Source organism: Pelmatolapia mariae, linkage group LG9, assembly GCF_036321145.2.
Source record: "Pelmatolapia mariae isolate MD_Pm_ZW linkage group LG9, Pm_UMD_F_2, whole genome shotgun sequence".
Lineage (NCBI taxonomy): Eukaryota > Metazoa > Chordata > Actinopteri > Cichliformes > Cichlidae > Pelmatolapia > Pelmatolapia mariae.
The window spans coordinates 11059141-11076874 of NC_086235.1; positions in this window are offsets into that span (position 1 = coordinate 11059141).

Consider the following 17734-nt stretch of genomic DNA (forward strand, 5'->3'; position numbering starts at 1 on the left):
TCTACACAACAGTCTTTGACTTGGATGAATTTGTTTAACATTTAAACCTATTTTCTGCATATTCCAGCATATAAATTTTTTTTTTGTGTGTGTGTTTACACTGGCTCTTTCAAATAGATGCAAGCAAAATACAGCAAAAAAATGAATAAAATCAAAGACTCAGTGGCACTAAGTCCTGTCGCTCTTCAGTCTATTTCCCCCTGTTTAGCAGGAGTGGGGCCAGTGGAAGTTTGCCCGGTGCCACAGAGGTCATCTCAGTGGGGGGATCCGGGGGTGCTTGCTCCCATTTGAAGTTAAATTTTTCGCTGTGGAAAGACGTTTTCTTCCCATGCAGAGTGTACAGCTCAAAGTAATGTCAGTACTTCCACGCTTTAAACACTGCATGGTCGCACTTTCTCCTCCACTTCATATTATCCATTGCTGATCTGCACACGTCTGGTGCTGCCACTGACCTCGAACGCTTGTACGTCATTGTCATGAGACACTATCACAAACAAAATCATGGTTTAGTAACGCAGTAACAGAGCGTGCTTAAGGGAAAGTAACAGTATCTTTACTAATCTTTTTATGCAATAATAATCTCTTACTTTACTCGTTACTTGAAAAAAAAAAAGTAATTGGATTACAGTAACACGTTACTTTTAAAGCGTTACTGCCCATCTCTGGTTATAACGAGTGGTTATCTGTGTTAATGTTGCCTTCCTATCAGCTCTAAGCACTCTGGCCATTCTCCTCTGGCATCTGGCACCAACAACCACACCACGTTCAAAGTCACTTTAATCTCCTTTGTTCCCTTTTCTGATGCCCAGTTTAAGCCTCACCTATGTGCCTAAATGAACTAAGGTAATATGTGTTTCTCTAATTAGATATTTGCACAAATAAGCATTTGAACATGCAAACTTAATAAAGTCAGAGTACTTTTTACTTTTGTTTTCAGCAGCTGTTTCTTTTCAGTTGGCTACTTGGTTATTTAGCCACATGATAGAATCCAAAAATCTGTGTGATAGGCCCGATGCCCTTTCCAAAGATTCCAAACATTCATTTATTACTCACACAACCGCAAGAGGTCGCCTACTTAAACAACAAATTGTTTTATCCTCCTTCAAAAATCAAAAATTATTGATATATTTGTAGTGTGGTCAGGATAAACTAAGTGTACTGAAGTATGACTCACTGGCATTTTTAACCAGCTCTCATGCTTATCTGTACTCTCTAGGTTCCATTTTTAATCTCCTCAGCTTACTGCCTGCAGAAATATTGTCATCTTCTTCTGCAACTCCTGGCTGTGGCCTTAAATGTAAATCAATATATTCATTACCATGTGTAGAATACAAAACAACCAGCAAGGGTAAATGGGTGCTGCTCAGAGTGACATCCCCATAAAGAAGCAAGCATAGAAAGGTTAGGGCTATTTGCCATGCTGAAACTTGAACCTGCAGAAAACTAGAAAACTGAGACAGTGGGGTTTGGTCATGTTTTTACAAGCCAACATCCTTTTCAATGCATTCAACATATATTAAGAAAGTTATTGAAATATGGGATAGGAAATAGCTTCCTAGTAATTAAAACAAGATCATTTCTAAGTTTACTTTTTCTTTTACCTTTTCATTCATATGTTTCTAAACCATATGGAAGCTCTTTGCTGCTATTTCTAACACAGTAACTCATCCTCAGTAGCTCCCTGTTAAATTCAGAATAGATTTTAAAATCCTTCTCCTCACTTACAGTCCTGAATAATCAGCCGTCATTGGATCTCATAGAAGTACATTATTCTATCATAGCATGTGACTCTCAGAGAGCAGGCTTACTAGTTTCTAAAAGGAGGAGTCCTGTAGAACTTAGATTCTGCAGATAAACACCTTTCCTACTTTAATATTTGGCCCGAAATCTTACTAAAAAGCTTAAGATTAAGTGACCCTGGTTCTATTAGACTTTTTTTCCACTATTCCTACAGCATTTTTGTATCTACAAAAACATAAAGCACCTTGAACAGGTGCTATATGAGTATATATATATATATATATATATATATATATATATATATATATATATATATACACACACACACACAAACACACACATACATATATACAGTGGCTTGCAAAAGTATTCGGCCCCCTTGAACTTTTCCACATTTTGTCACATTACAGCCACAAACATGAATCAATTTTATTGGAATTCCACGTGAAAGACCAATACAAAGTGGTGTACACGTGAGAAGTGGAACGAAAATCATACATGATTCCAAACATTTTTTACAAATAAATAACTGAAAAGTGGGGTGTGCGTAATTATTCAGCCCCCTGAGTCAATACTTTGTAGAACCACCTTTTGCTGCAATTACAGCTACCAGTCTTTTAGGGTATGTCTCTACCAGCTTTGCACATCTACAGACTGAAATCCTTGCCCATTCTTCTTTGCAAAACAGCTCCAGCTCAGTCAGATTAGATGGACAGCGTTTGTGAACAGCAGTTTTCAGATCTTGCCACAGATTCTTGATTGGATTTAGATCTGGACTTTGACTGGGCCATTCTAACACATGGATATGTTTTGTTTTAAACCATTCCATTGTTGCCCTGGCTTTATGTTTAGGGTCGTTGTCCTGCTGGATGGTGAACCTCCGCCCCAGTCTCAAGTCTTTTGCAGACTCCCACAGGTTTTCTTCCAAGATTCCCCTGTATTTGGCTCCATCTAGCTTCCCATCAACTCTGACCAGCTTCCCTGTCTCTGCTGAAGAGAAGCACCCCCAGAGCATGATGCTGCCACCACCATATTTGACAGTGGGGATGGTGTGTTCAGAGTGATGTGCAGTGTTAGTTTTCCGCCACACATAGCGTTTTGCATTTTGGCCAAAAAGTTCCATTTTGGTCTCATCTGACCAGAGCACCTTCTTCCACATGTTTGCTGTGTCCCCCACATGGCTTGTGGCAAACTGCAAACGGGACTTCTTATGGTTTTCTGTTAACAATGGCTTTCTTCTTGCCACTCTTCCATAAAGGCCAACTTTGTGCAGTGCACGACTAATAGTTGTCCTATGGACAGTTTCCCCACCTGAGCTGTAGATCTCTGCAGCTCGTCCAGAGTCACCATGGGTCTCTTGGCTGCATTTCTGATCAGCGCTCTCCTTGTTCGGCCTGTGAGTTTAGGTGGACGGCCTTGTCTTGGTAGGTTTACAGTTGTGCCATACTCCTTCCATTTCTGAATGATCGCTTGAACAGTGCTCCGTGGGATGTTCAAGGCTTGGGAAATCTTTTTGTAGCCTAAGCCTGCTTTAAATTTTTCAATAACTTTATCCCTGACCTGTCTGGTGTCTAAATCCAATCGAGAATCTGTGGCAAGATCTGAAAACTGCTGTTCACAAACGCTGTCCATCTAATCTGACTGAGCTGGAGCTGTTTTGCAAAGAAGAATGGGCAAGGATTTCAGTCTGTAGATGTGCAAAGCTGGTAGAGACATACCCTAAAAGACTGGCAGCTGTAATTGCAGCAAAAGGTGGTTCTACAAAGTATTGACTCAGGGGGATGAATAATTACGCACACCCCACTTTTCAGTTATTTATTTGTAAAAAATGTTTGGAATCATGTATGATTTTCGTTCCACTTCTCACGTGTACACCACTTTGTATCGGTCTTTCACGTGGAATTCCAATAAAATTGATTCATGTTTGTGGCTGTAACATGACAAAATGTGGAAAAGTTCAAGGGGGCCGAATACTTTTGCAAGCCACTGTATATAGGCATACATGGAACGCCATAACCAAGTGGCCGGCATAGTGTACAGGAACATCTGTGCCGAGTATAACCTGAAATCCCAAGGTCAAAATGGGAGATGCCCCCAAGGGTGATGGAGAATGACCGAGCTAAGATCCTGTGGGACTTCCAGATACAGATGGACAAAATGGTGGTGGCTAACCAACTGAACATAATGGTGGTGGACAAATAGAAGAAGACGGCCGTAGTGATCGATGTAGCGGTTCCGAATGACAGCAATATCAGGAAGAAGGAACACGAGAAGCTGGAGAAATACCAAGGGCTCAGAGAAGAGCTCGAGAAGATGTGGAGGGTGAAGGTGACGGTGGTCCCAGTGGTAATCGGAGCACTAGGTGCAGTGACTCCCAAGCTAGGCGAGTGGCTCCAGCAGATCCCGGGAACAACATCGGAGATCTCTGTCCAGAATTGATTAGCCAATGCATTAATGCCTTTTTTGTCACCAACATGGCAAATAACAATGAATGTACTATAAAAGCAGTTGTATATAATGTAATATAATGTATATAAAAATGTAATCTGTAAAAAATCTTGTAAGGAACACAATTTTCTCTTTATCAGTACAGAGTGTGAAATGCATTTAGTATCAAAACGTTCCTAGTCAGGCTTTTCTTCATCAAATATTTGCAATGGAGCTTATTATTAATATTCTAACATTGATGCTTGAATTTGTAAAGAGGAAATAAAACACAAAAACACAAATGATTTTTTAAAAAGTACTGAAAAGACACAAACATTCCTGTTTATACATCAAAAAGGAGTGGGTATCAAAGTTGTTATCATTACTCAAAAAATGTTTGTGTAACAACAATTGTACACTCTTGTGTAACATTGCTGCACAACAGAAAAAATGTAATGTGAATGCAATCAAGTGATTTAATGGAGCTTCAAAAACATGGAACGTTGTTCCAGCTAATTATTGATTAATTACATGTGATATGCAGTATGTGCAAAGTAATATCAAGTGATGGTATAGAGATACTCGCTCAGTGGGGTAGAAAGCAATGATATCCCCATCGTGCTTAAACCCTCAGCACAACCTTTTGCCCCCCATCTCTGTCATGCATTCATGCACGCAAATGTTAGTAAAGTTGTGGTCACAGAAGCTCAGCACAGACCTTTCTATCTAATGAGGCAAAATGTGAGGGAGCCCAAAAAATGTAGTCAAACACACAAACTGTTAGTGTGCAGTTTCACAATGCAAGCTAAAGGTTTAGCGGCTGTATTTCCAGGGAGGAAAAAAATGTCAGTGTGTGGTAAATTCACACACACTGACTTAGATATGGAGAGAGATGTAATGTGGGAGAGGAAGACGATTACTGAAGATTACTGTCGCTCAACAAGCGATAAACTAGAAATGTAAAGCCTAAACCTAACGTACGTTTAAGCTTGCGGTACCCAACCTTTTTTGCGCCACAGACGGGTTTATGTCCGACAATATTTTCACTGACCAGCCTTTAAGGTGTCGTGGATAAAAACAACAAAATAAAACCGAGTTAACGATAAGAAGGATAAAAAAATAACGCTAAAAACTGATAAAAACCCTGAAAACTGTGAATTTTACACCCGAGCCTCAACTCTTGCAGCCCGGTACCAAATGACTCACGGACCAGCCCGTGGCCCGGGGGCCACCGCTAGCGGTTTAAACTACGTAAAGTAACATAAAGCTTTCAAATTCATAATGAATTTTTAAAAATCTGACACTGGATCTGTGTATGATGTGCTGATGAAGTTACTGGGTTATTTTGTGTTGAGAAATGACTTGAAAAACAAATTATACTCACTTTATGTTATTCCAATGTAATGTAATGCAATAGGAATTAAATGTAATTATTATTGTTTTTATATAGAAAAAATACAAATTGCCAGCTGATATTCAACATGGACAGATTCTATTGCTGAGCACTGATAAATTTTTATTCAAGTTATTTAAGCGTCCTGAAGTCAAGCATGCAATGTCAGTTTAAATTTGGGTTGATAATGCAAATGTAACATTATATAATGTTAAATACAGTTGTCTAAATCCATAATCAAGCCTGCAACGACAAGTCACAGATGTCTTCCTTCTTTCATTTTTCTCTCTCTCTTTCTTTCACACTGTACCAATACACCCAATCTAGAAAAGAACCAACAACGTAACATGTAACAAACTTCCTAAAGTAAAATGATAAAAGTAAGCAATCACTGACAATAACATTGCAGCTACTGCGTTTTTTAACAGGTACTTAATTTTTTTCTCATATCTTCTTAGCGATCATATAGAACATGTAAATCAGTTTGCTCTCAGGCATTTGTCAGAGCACAGACAGTAACAGCGTGAAATCATATGAATTGAAATTACAAGAGAGAGTGATTAAAATTCCAGGTTTGATGGGGAATTGTTTTCAATATGCAGCTGGATTAAGCATGGAGGAACTGCGAGGTATTATTTCAAGTGAAAATAGGATGGGGTGATGCTTCCATCACTTATATGAAAGTAATAGAAGCAGAGAAAAAAATACAATATAATCTAATGCAAATTATATTCTACAGGTTGGAAGAAAGGAGCTGTTATTTTATCTTGCCAGACTGAGACACCTGAAAATTACTGTGTAACACAGTAAGGCAGATTGGTAGAGACTTTCCCCTCGCTGCACCCACTTTACTTGGAGGGAAGACACCTTGAATTGCTCGTGGTGATGAACACAAAGTTTCCATTAACTTTTATTAAACCAAGATATTCAACTGCATATGACTTTAATTAATTTTATTCTCAGGTTATAAAGTAATTTGATTATATGGGCAAGAGGGAGAGCGGGGATCCGTATCTGTTCGCCATCTTAGGTTAAGCATTTAGGTTCCAGTGAATTCATTCATTACACCAAAAGCAAGGCTACATTAAAGATAATTTTGTTAATAATTGTGCAATTAAATCGCCTCGTGTGACTTTGATATAATTGAAAAAAGTGCTGTGGCATCAAAGTAGCACTCTTGTCAAACTGAATTGGCTTCAGGCGAAATTGTAAATAGGAAAGTCCTCTCTGCTCTTCAGTCCCACGAGCAGATTCATGCAAGTGAACACTTGCACATTTGCTTGAAGGAATTCTTTAATGTAATCAGAAGGTGCTGTGTGACTGGCAAATGCTAGTATGTTGTTTGAACCCTTATCAAAACAAGGAAAGGAAAGGAAAGAAAAGTGGGAACTACAGGCAGGAATTAGGCCTGTTAAGTATCAGAGGGGAATAGACAAACAGGGTACTTTAAATGTTGACGTCAGGCTAATGTATACCTTGTGAGCTTAGTGCTGTTATGGAGGGTGTGAAAATAGCTTGCCATCTGTAAGAAATAATATTTGCTTTTGGGCATTTCAGTAAGTCTCTGTGGGGGAGTGGGGCAGTATACGGTGTGGTAGGCAGTACAGTGCCTTGGATAGCAGGAAGCACAGTGAAAAATTGCTTCTGTTCCCTTCATCTTTATTATGGTTATTGAATTTGGTTCAAAAGGAGCTGACATCAAAGCGTTGCTCAGAGATTCATAATTCAAGAGGTTCAGTGCATTTTATTGTGAACCCAGAAAAGGAATGTCAGAAACAACATTAAAATGAAAGGAATTTTCACAAGTGAAAAGAAGGTGTTTTCTGCTGTATATCAATGCCACTCTTAGGTTTTTTTCTTAGAGTGAACCTAACAGAAAATGCAAAAATTAATATTTGTGCGTTATGCGTTATAAGTGTACCTCGTTCTTTATAACTTAAACTATGTGCAAAATCAGTAAAACTGTGTGTTTAAGTCATATGGACACCCCTCAATATAACAATATAACACTGATTCCATTTGCATGTAGAGACAATAGAGTAAAATGGGTGCTTCTCAGTGGAATAGGGCAGATAATTATATCCTTACATCCCTTTGAAAACCTATTACATCTTTACTTTACCTTTGTAGATCTCCTGTATGGTCTAGTTGGCTACTTGACTTTGATCTTCAAAGCTGACCTCCTCTCTCTCCTGATTGATGGATAGCCCCAGCACTGATGCCTGCATATCCATCAAGTAAAACCACCCATGATGAATGAAAATGTCCTTTATCAACCGTGCATCACCTCATGAAGTATTGTCCTTTTTCACCCAACGTATTTATCCTTCAGCCAAAGATTGATTAACTATGGAGGTGATTCAGTCAGTAATTATGACCTCATCGCTAATCAATCTACCGCTCGCCAAGGGACAACCCCGCTTACAGTTTGGCTCCCACACATTATTGCACACATGGAAACACAGATAATTCTGTCAGTTATCAGAAGGTAGTCTTTAGTATCATGGGAAAGTTTTAGCTATAGTAATGGTGTCACTTCAGGGATGTCAGCATTGGTCGGTCAATTTGTTGGTTGTAAACACATTGGTCTGGAGTGAAACATTTCATTGTTTATAATAGAGACTCCTGAAATCTGGTAGTCTGTCTTGGTTTAAATTACATGCTTCCCTATGAAATGTATCACTGGGAAAATATATTTATTTTATTTAAGTGTTATTCCGTTTACTTTAAATCACAGTTAAAAAGGGTTTCCTTATACGGTACCCCTTGATTATTACCTTAGAAAATATCCTATGCTTCTCTCCTTGATATATCATAGACATATTCATCTGGAGACTGATTGCCCCCTCTTTTTGACCCTTCAAGGTCAAACTGTAATGGGCTCACTTTCTACGCAGTGACCAGGGGCAATCTTCATCTTTAAGAGACTACGCCCCCATGGAGAGCTAGAAGCATTTCCTAGGGCAATGTGAAGAGACCAACACGACATTATAACCTGGAAATCGCAGTCAAACAAGTCAAAATAGTCTGTCCGAGCCACAGCACATAGGTGCTCTGCTGAGAAAGACCTTAAAGATAGAGAAGAACAAAATACTTTGAGGATGTCACAAAAAATTGTGAGGTGAAACAACAAAACTGGTGAAAACTAACTTTACTTTTCAAAACCCTGATAGGAAATGGTATGCTTAACAACAGTGCTAGCAGATAAAGTGCTGAATGATCAATGATCAGGACAGCTATGGTTGATGTTACAACAAATGGCAGTTCAGCTGAGGACATTCAGATATGTGTTTTTTTGATAAATTGTTGTCTCCTTGCAGCTAAGGGCATTCAGTCTGCAATTTAATAATTTTGTCATCACACAACACTGAGGAAGCCAGCCATAAAGTTACACAAGATATAAACATGCCAGACTAATAAAGTTTGAAGTCAGTGATTATAGAAAATATTTCTGTAATTCCATAATTTATTGTCACTCCGGAAATGAATAAGAGGAAAAGTACATTTTGAAAGTAAATAGTTATTTTTTAAATAATAGAAAACTGCAAAAAGCAAGCAAAAACAGGCGTAGGATGTGGTTGATAAGCCATTTTTTATATATATTCTGTGGTTGCAAGTCATGAAGAATGCATCCCATCATGAGAATGAACAATCAGATACCCCTGGACTGAAGTAAGGCTATGAAGTAAAGGGAAAAGGCCTTTCTGGTTTTCGATTCATGCGTTAGTCAGTTTGCAAAACAGACATAATAAACAAATAAAAAGAAACATATCCACACCCACATGTCAGAATGACCTCCTAAATAGATCTGTTATAATGTGTGCTAGTGTTCAGAGTGCAATTGCAGGTCTTTCCACCAAATAAACAAGGGGACATCTGAGTGTTTTGTGGGATATTGTGCAATGATTTTGCTGGTCTATCCCAGTTGAGGCCAAATTGTGCTTTGTGCGATCCATGACACTAAAATAAGTTTGACACCTGGTATAAAGCAGTGGGGAAAAAATGGACAATACATTTTAATTTTGTGTGTTATAACATTTGAAATTCAGAAACACAGTGGGAATAGTGTTGTTCTAAATCTCCAACAGGTGAACTGCATTGTTCACAATACCTCAGCAAGCCAACCTTTGTCATGGAGAGGCTGCTTCCATCGCACCAGTTTTTGTGCTGTTAACAATACACGCTCTATCCTGATGCAATACATCCTCCAGTAAATTGGTAACAATTTCACAGAAATTTTTCAGCAAAAAAATATTGTTGAGACAATAACACTGCTTTGCCATGGGAATTGAAAGATAATTGTATGAGCCTGTGGCATTGCTGTTTCATAAGCTTCACGCTCCATTTCTGATTCCCACCAGAAAGCTGTTTCTTTTTCCTCCTTTGCACATATTTATTTCTGGCACTTAATTTTAGTCTCTATTTATCTATATCTTAAATCACATGTTCTTCTCTGTCCTTGCAGAATGGAAATAGGCACTGTTGTTATCTCTGGGACGGAAATAAAAACAATGCACATCTTTGCTATTAAGTGCATAAAAACATCTTCAAGAAGGGCAGTCTGAAAAGAGAGGGCACAGCAAAGCTCCAACAAGCTGTTGAATAAATACATTAATTAAGGGGGGAATTACGTGCTTGGGGCTTGAGTTGGCTTGCTTTCAAGTGCCAGGGGTCCTCATAAATATACATTTAAAAGACATGTGGCAAGATCAAGAAGTAACCTCTTAACAATGAACTTTTGTATCATCGACTCTGTGAGGAACACCTAGCACACACTAGCCTTGCTAAGAAAACCAACAGTTTATTTAATATTAATAAATGTAAATTAATGCTTTGTTTATTTGAGTTGGGAACTCTCCCAAGTCGTGGGACACAGTCTATTTGATTTCAAGTCTCATGATGCAGACAGAAATATCAAATGCCAGGGGTCCCTTGACAGTACAGACCTATCCCACTTTTGTGACACAACCACATGGGATTTCCACCGCTACTGATGTTCTATTGCCAACATCCCTTTACAGGAAAATTGCTGCCATGACAACTGTTTTTATATGCACTCTATATTGCGCTGGAGAAAAAAGGGGCAAAAATTAGTAGGAGAAACATCGCTTAACAAGATCGCTAAAGTTTGACACTTGACCAGGCAGCATTAATGAATAGGTCCCCAAAGTACAGCAGAGGTCTTTCTTTTTTTACATTAACTGTATTGAGACAAATTTTATGATGTATAACTTTTCTTAACAAAAGTGACACATTTTACCCAGGTTTGAAAGTTATTTTAAGTACAGATCCCTTCAATAAATTGGTCCACTACTGCATGATATTCTTGATGGATAGCTCTGAGTTGACCACAATGACTTAGAGGTGCATACGTTTTTGTTTGGTTTATCTAATTGTAATTTATATAACTATTGTTTTATTAATTTATTTAATGTTTTAGTCATTTTTAGAACCTTTTAAGTACGTTTTTATTAAATAAATATTTAAAAATATGAGGCAACCAACTTAATATGCTTAAATAGATGGTTCAACTTGTTTGGACCCTCTTTCGCCTTCAGGAGATTCAAAAGATGGGTACACTGATGGGTACAGTCCATCTGTTTCGAGGTTTGGTGTGCTGCGCATTAAGAGATTCTTTTTGAGTTACCTTTCATTCCTATCAGCTTGAAGCAGTCTGGTCATTCTCCTCTGACCTCAGACTTCAACAACCCACAGAACTGCTGCTCACTATATATTTTCTCTCTTGGACCATTCTCTGCAAACCCCTAGAGATGGTGGTGTGGGAAAATTCTAGTAGATCAGCAGTTTTTGGAAATACTCAGACCAGACCATTCAAAGTTGCTTAAATCACCTTTCGTCTCCATTTTGATCCATTTGAACTTCAGCTGGTCTACATAACTAAACACACTCATTTCTGCCTTCTGATTGGCTGGTTAGAAGCAACTGAACAGGTTTTAATAACAAAGTGGCCAGTGAGTGCTCAAAGATCAAAATGGAATATCAGCTTGGATGTTGTACTTCATGATGATGATTTTCATTAAGACAAAGTTATATTTCAACAGCGGTCTGCTTCATAGACCTGAAATAAGTAAATGCACTTAAATAGGATTTTAAACAGCAAGAGCAGTTTAGTGGATATGGATCCAAATCAGCATGTACAGGGGAAGTAAAGCAGTTGTTGTTTTTAGTTTAGTTTTATTTTTTGTTTTTACTAATGTCACAGAGACAATACAAATTATAATAACTCCTACCCAGATATGCAGAGTATACTGAGTGCATGTAGCTTTTTTTGCATAAAATCATCCATAATAATGCATAAATGAATGCATTTGAGTTTGTGTACTTTGTGAAGCAACATGTTAAATATTTAAACTCCTCCAGGCGTCTTTAATTGTTTAAACTGTACTTCAAGTTTAACTAAGTTATTATAGCTTAGCCAATGTCAAACCAACTTTACTGCAAGAATAGAACTCTCTAACACTGCAGGTAAAGACATTGAAGTATACAAGGTGATGGTTCTTTTTTATATTCCTTGTAGACAACTCCCCCTACCCCCCAACCCCCTTTATTTCTATGCAACAGTCTGCCTTTGCACATGGTGGCTTTCCAATGTCTAACCCTATGCCCAGGTGTTTCCTCAAACCCCCATCTGTTCCCTCTGTGCTTGAAAGCCTCATCATGAAACTGCTGCCCTTACGCAGCACGTATCGGTATGGCAAATGCACGGCAAAACAGCAAGCGATTTCCAATTTATGACAATGTGAAACCTCGACAATATTTGTAAACATTATAAGTGAAAATTATTTTTACATTAATTGGAAATGAGGACGAAAAACAAGCTCACATCCTGCTGATTTTATTCTCAGTTACATTAACTGAATGGCTGTGGCACTGCATTCACTAACCAGTTTTATTGGTTGGTGTTAAAATAACATTCTGTGTGATGAAAGCACTTATGTATAATAAAGAAATCAAAGCCTGAAATAACAAAAAACACGCCTTTGATGGCAGATTTCTCTAATAATTTTAGGGAAACATTAAAATTACGTGTGTCTTTGTGATCATCAGCGGAACTGTCAAGGTCAGAACTGAGCAGTACTGACATGGCTAATTTAAAATAGAAAATTGCAATTCAATTTGCACTAATTTACTAACTGATCTGCCAATGTCAACAGCGGCGCACATGGGGTGGCTCATTTCATTGGCTCTCTGCAGCACATTATTTTTGTCTTCTCCCTTCACAGATCAAGGGTACAGATGACTTTTGTCAGCCATCAGATGCTGTGTGGCAGATGTCACAGCATTTATTGTCACCATGATTTATTGGTTTAGAATGACCACAGCCACAGGGAAGAACACATCAAAAAGGCCAGGCGCTGGTGTAGGGGAGCTGCTGAATGCCAACTCCTCCACCAACTTTTATCCCTTTCCTCTTAGGACTGCACATTTTGCTTCTGGTTATTGTTTGGCCATCTGCTGTATTTCCAGCCTCTTTGACTACACCGCTAAGCAAACATAGAGTCTGTGCCAAATTCTGTCACCTTCCTCTTGCCCCACTAATTCAACACTCCTGTGTCTCTTCAGTTAGATCAAGCGTCGATTTAGTTGAGATAATGTAATGGCAGGTTTCGTTTTTTTCAAATTTTATTTGCCTTTAATTTGTTCCATTTGCTACATGTACACAGCACAATACCGCAACAAAGAATTTTTTAATAAGTGTGAATATAATTCATATCAATGATTCAAAAGAAATTTAATACAATGTTCTTTCAAGATACATATTCTTATTTATGCTATAAAACCATCAAAACTTGTCTTACCTTCATACTGTTCTTTTGATGTTTGGAGCTGTGAGATGTAGTGCACGATTTTGGCCACAGTGTTTCTGATGAATTCAGCCAAGTGGTTGGAGATGCTTCCCTTGTGGCTTCTATGGCACCTTTTATCAAGTGTGTTTTATTGCCTGAGTGTAATCATTTGGATCAAACACTGTAAATCAAAGATGGACACTGGATGAAACGAGCAGCTGAATTCTAAAACCATGGCTTTCGCTCCGTTGTGATTATCATCTTAGGGGGTTTTTTGGAGCTTGATTAGAAAATTGCATCTATAGACTGCATCTGAAACAACTGCCTGCTAATTTGTGGTAATTAACAAACAAAGAAAACACAGGTTACAGAGACAAAAACCTTTGGGCACATCTGTGTTAGCTTCATGGCTTCACTTTTCAGCTTCGGAGGTTCTCACCATATATTTTGTTAAAATAAAAATAAATGTTGTAAAGCAGGAATTTTCTGGATGATATGAAATAAAAGAATAATGTGTGTAATATAAAAAATGCATCAGTTTCCAGCAAGTCAAATTATTCAAAGATTTTCCTCAATGAGAAATATGTTTTCAAAAGATCTAAGGAATGTTTCCAGCACTTTCAAGAATCTATGCCTTTTGTGAAGGTAGCTGTGAAGACAAAAGTGGCTCCAACATGATACTAGCAACATGTACCTTATAAAGTGTCCAATATGTACAAAGATAATAAAAAAAAAATAATAATAACACTGATATTGAATATGCAGTACAAACAGAAAGCTTTTGCCGAAAAATAGTTTTTAAAAGTTTACAAAATTGCAAATATTGGCAACACAAAACTTTAAAGTCTACAAGAAAAACCTTGGAATATGGTGAATACACAAGAACGATTTAGCTTAGAACAGGACAAATGTTCTTTTGTCCTCGATCATTCCTATTTTAAATTCATGCTCCAAATGTACTTGAGGTCTAAGCTAAAAACCCAGTAATATCCAGAAAGAATGAAATAAATATGAACAAAGCTTCTATTTAAAATTGTTATCTAGCCGAGCTCCACCAGCAAAATAGTTTGCTGAGGCATTCACCACAAATGTGGAACAAAGCTTTCAAATGCCTCCCAGCAAATGTTATTAACAGTAAAATTCACTTTAACAAATTGTACAAATGCCTTCCTGCCATTTACAGTATGTCTGCTTAATGAATTATGATAGTAAAGCATTCCACTGATGTTTCACCTTCAAGGCTGACCTTGTGACAGCTATTCTCTGCTGATGCTTGCCAGAGATAAAAGCTATGAGCCCTTCTCACCCCCCATGCCAAGGACACACGCATCATCGCTTTACTGGCCTATCTGCCCAGGTGATGCATGGCTTCTATAGCAGTCAGTCTGAGGCAGTATTTATAACAAACTATGTGAGGCAGCAACCAACTCATCACCGTCGAGACCCCAGAATCCTTGGTCTCCCAAGGCACCCACACAGGTTTTGTTATATGCTGTGAGTATAAATTTTTTTGTGCTATGGAAAAGCAAATGAGATGTCAAAGGAGAACGAATGTCTGACATTTTAAAGATAATTCGTTCTGCTTAAACCATGTTTACTTAATTCTGTCATGCATTATTAATCTGTGTTGGTGTTGAAAGACAAATTTCAGATTTCAAAAACTCACTGGAGTTCGGATTTAGACCGAGAGAGTTATATCGTTAGAGCCTTCGGACCGTTTTGTTTTAAGAATAATTTAAACGAACAGAGGGATGAATTCCTCTGAACCTGCCGAATGTAATTTTAAGAAGAAAGTGAGACAAAATCTACACTCCAGTGTCAGAAAAGGACATCTTGTGACTGGTGGGGAAGTGAACAGCAAAGAACAGTCAATGCTTGAAATTCATTAGGTATCAGTGGGAGACAAAGCACTGACAGGTGTTTATGCAAATCATCAGTGAATGGATTCATCTCCCCAACGGGGAAAACAGCAGTCTCAGAATAATGTGAGGCATGTGAAAGTAAATCATAATCCACTTGTGAAGTTATGAGCGCAATGTAAGCCTTACAATGTGTTGCGTTAGAGACACAGTTGTAGATAATAATCAATGAATAGTTATTATATGCTATCCTTTGTTGTTGATGGCTTTTTTATGATGACATCTTTTGTAATTTGGTCATTTTGCAAACATACTGTGTTACATTTTGGACACACTGCTGCATATTCATTGCAGTTTCATACAAATCATTTCTTTCTTTCAGTTCACTTGAGTCGATCACAGTGACTTTCAGGGCAAATGGAGATGATGAAAAACTCAGAAGAACAGGCCTACACCTTGGGTAAAAAAAAAAAAAAATTAAATATGTTTCACTGGATAAAAATTACTTCCCTCGATGGAAAGCCACTGATCCACATCCACATGTTTACAAAGAATGAAAGTAGACATACAAAAATTACAGCAGTTTAGTAGCCGCACTGTTAGACATAATATTTTCCAGCTCAATCCAACAAGCTAAAGTGAAGACCAGCATATTGCTATCAGCCAAGATGGCATTAATTTATCATTAAAGGTGTCCCTATCCATAATCATGCAGACTTTAAGCTTTAATACTATAAATAAAAGTTATTCAAAATAACCAAATAAACCATCTTCAAGGTATTTTTGTCAGGAAAGGGGGGATTATAAGTTATTATAAGTTATTATTAGACATCAACTCCTTTGTGAGCTGTAGTTTTTGACACTTTTTCCTTTCAGTTTCAGCACATATTCTATGAAATTGAAAATAAATAAGTAGCACTGTTGTGGTGAATATGCAATCAATGACTAATAGGAAATGTTATTATTGTACATGAGTCATATTCTCGGAATAAACAAAGATTTAACACTTCACAGATTCTCTTTTTTTTTTATTCCTGTTTGAATAAATTAATATTGAAGTCAATATTCTTTCTAGATTGGATGTGATTTTAAAAGAAGATTACGCAATAAACTGGGCTAAATATAATGAAAACTGCAATGTGTAACTTACTGCTGAAATTGTGTGACTCTACACCTCCAAGATGCGGTCTGATTACAGGATGCAAAAAATCAATTTCACTGAGGTCTGTCTTTTTGTTTGCTTCTGTTTTTTGCCCACACCTTAACCAAAATCCATTTGCCACAACCAATTCTTCCCCTAGAATTGACCACAACAATGCATATCTGCCAGTACTAACTCAAGGGTTGATTAATTATGTATGTACCTGACATACTGGACTAACAGCTTTCGACTACTACTTTGGCACTCTCACCAAGCTTCTTCAACTGAAACAGGAAGTCCTGGTTCCCCCAAAAATGGCAAGATGATTAAACTTTAATTATTGATGTGATGTGAATTCAAATGTATCCGTTACAATGCAATGTGTAAAATCGAAGCATATCAAGCAGTCAGCGCGCCCAGTCCCAGCACTCATTGTACGTTGGTGTTATACAGCATGGACCTTCTCCCTTCACGCAAGACCTTTGGCTGAATACAGACACCAGCTTGCAGAGAGCACCCAGATATGACAACAGCCAAATGTTTTGGCCTGCAATCAAATTACTCACAAAATTAACATTAATTAGCAACTACTGATATGACCTGCCCCCGGCAACATTTGTCATTTTTACTGCTAAATCTTCCAGCCACACCAGTGTTAAAAATTAGAAGCTACTACTTGCTAGTGTTTTAAACGCTGCTCTTGGATTTTGGTCTCCTTTGTAATAAAAGCTAATAGCGATTGATTAAATCATGTCTGGACTGGCCCCTGATAAGGATTCTGAGGATCTGGTCACTATATCTCTGTCAGCATCTGTCTTACCAAGAGAAAAAAAAAACAGCATCAGATGTCCAATAACAACGTGTTTATGTCCCAATGTCAAAGCTTTCTAGAGACCATGGAAATTATGACTGTTCAAGATGAGGCAGCATGATGCTGTTACGTAGTTAGAAGGTCAGGGAGGACCATCAATGGCAGGCTTTCACAAAGAAGACTGTAATTTTCTCCTGTTGCCTATTGAAACAGGAGCAATGCAGCTGTAAAGGTTAGAAAATTAAATAATAATCAATAAATAATCATTGACCAACTGAGGGAAATTTTTTTTTTAACCCACATCACAACACTTTCCTAACCTTTAACACATAATAATGTTTATTCAGGCCCAAATCTAACATGTAACCTAAATGTAGAATTAACATTTCGTTTCTATTTGTGACATCAAATCAAAGAATATTGAGACATATTAGTCTTGAATTAATGATGATATAAAAATTAAGAATTTCTGTGACTGAGAATTCTTCACATTGCAGTTATATATGACTTTAAAGATCCAGCAACAAGATATTAGGTTGAGACTTGCTATTTTAA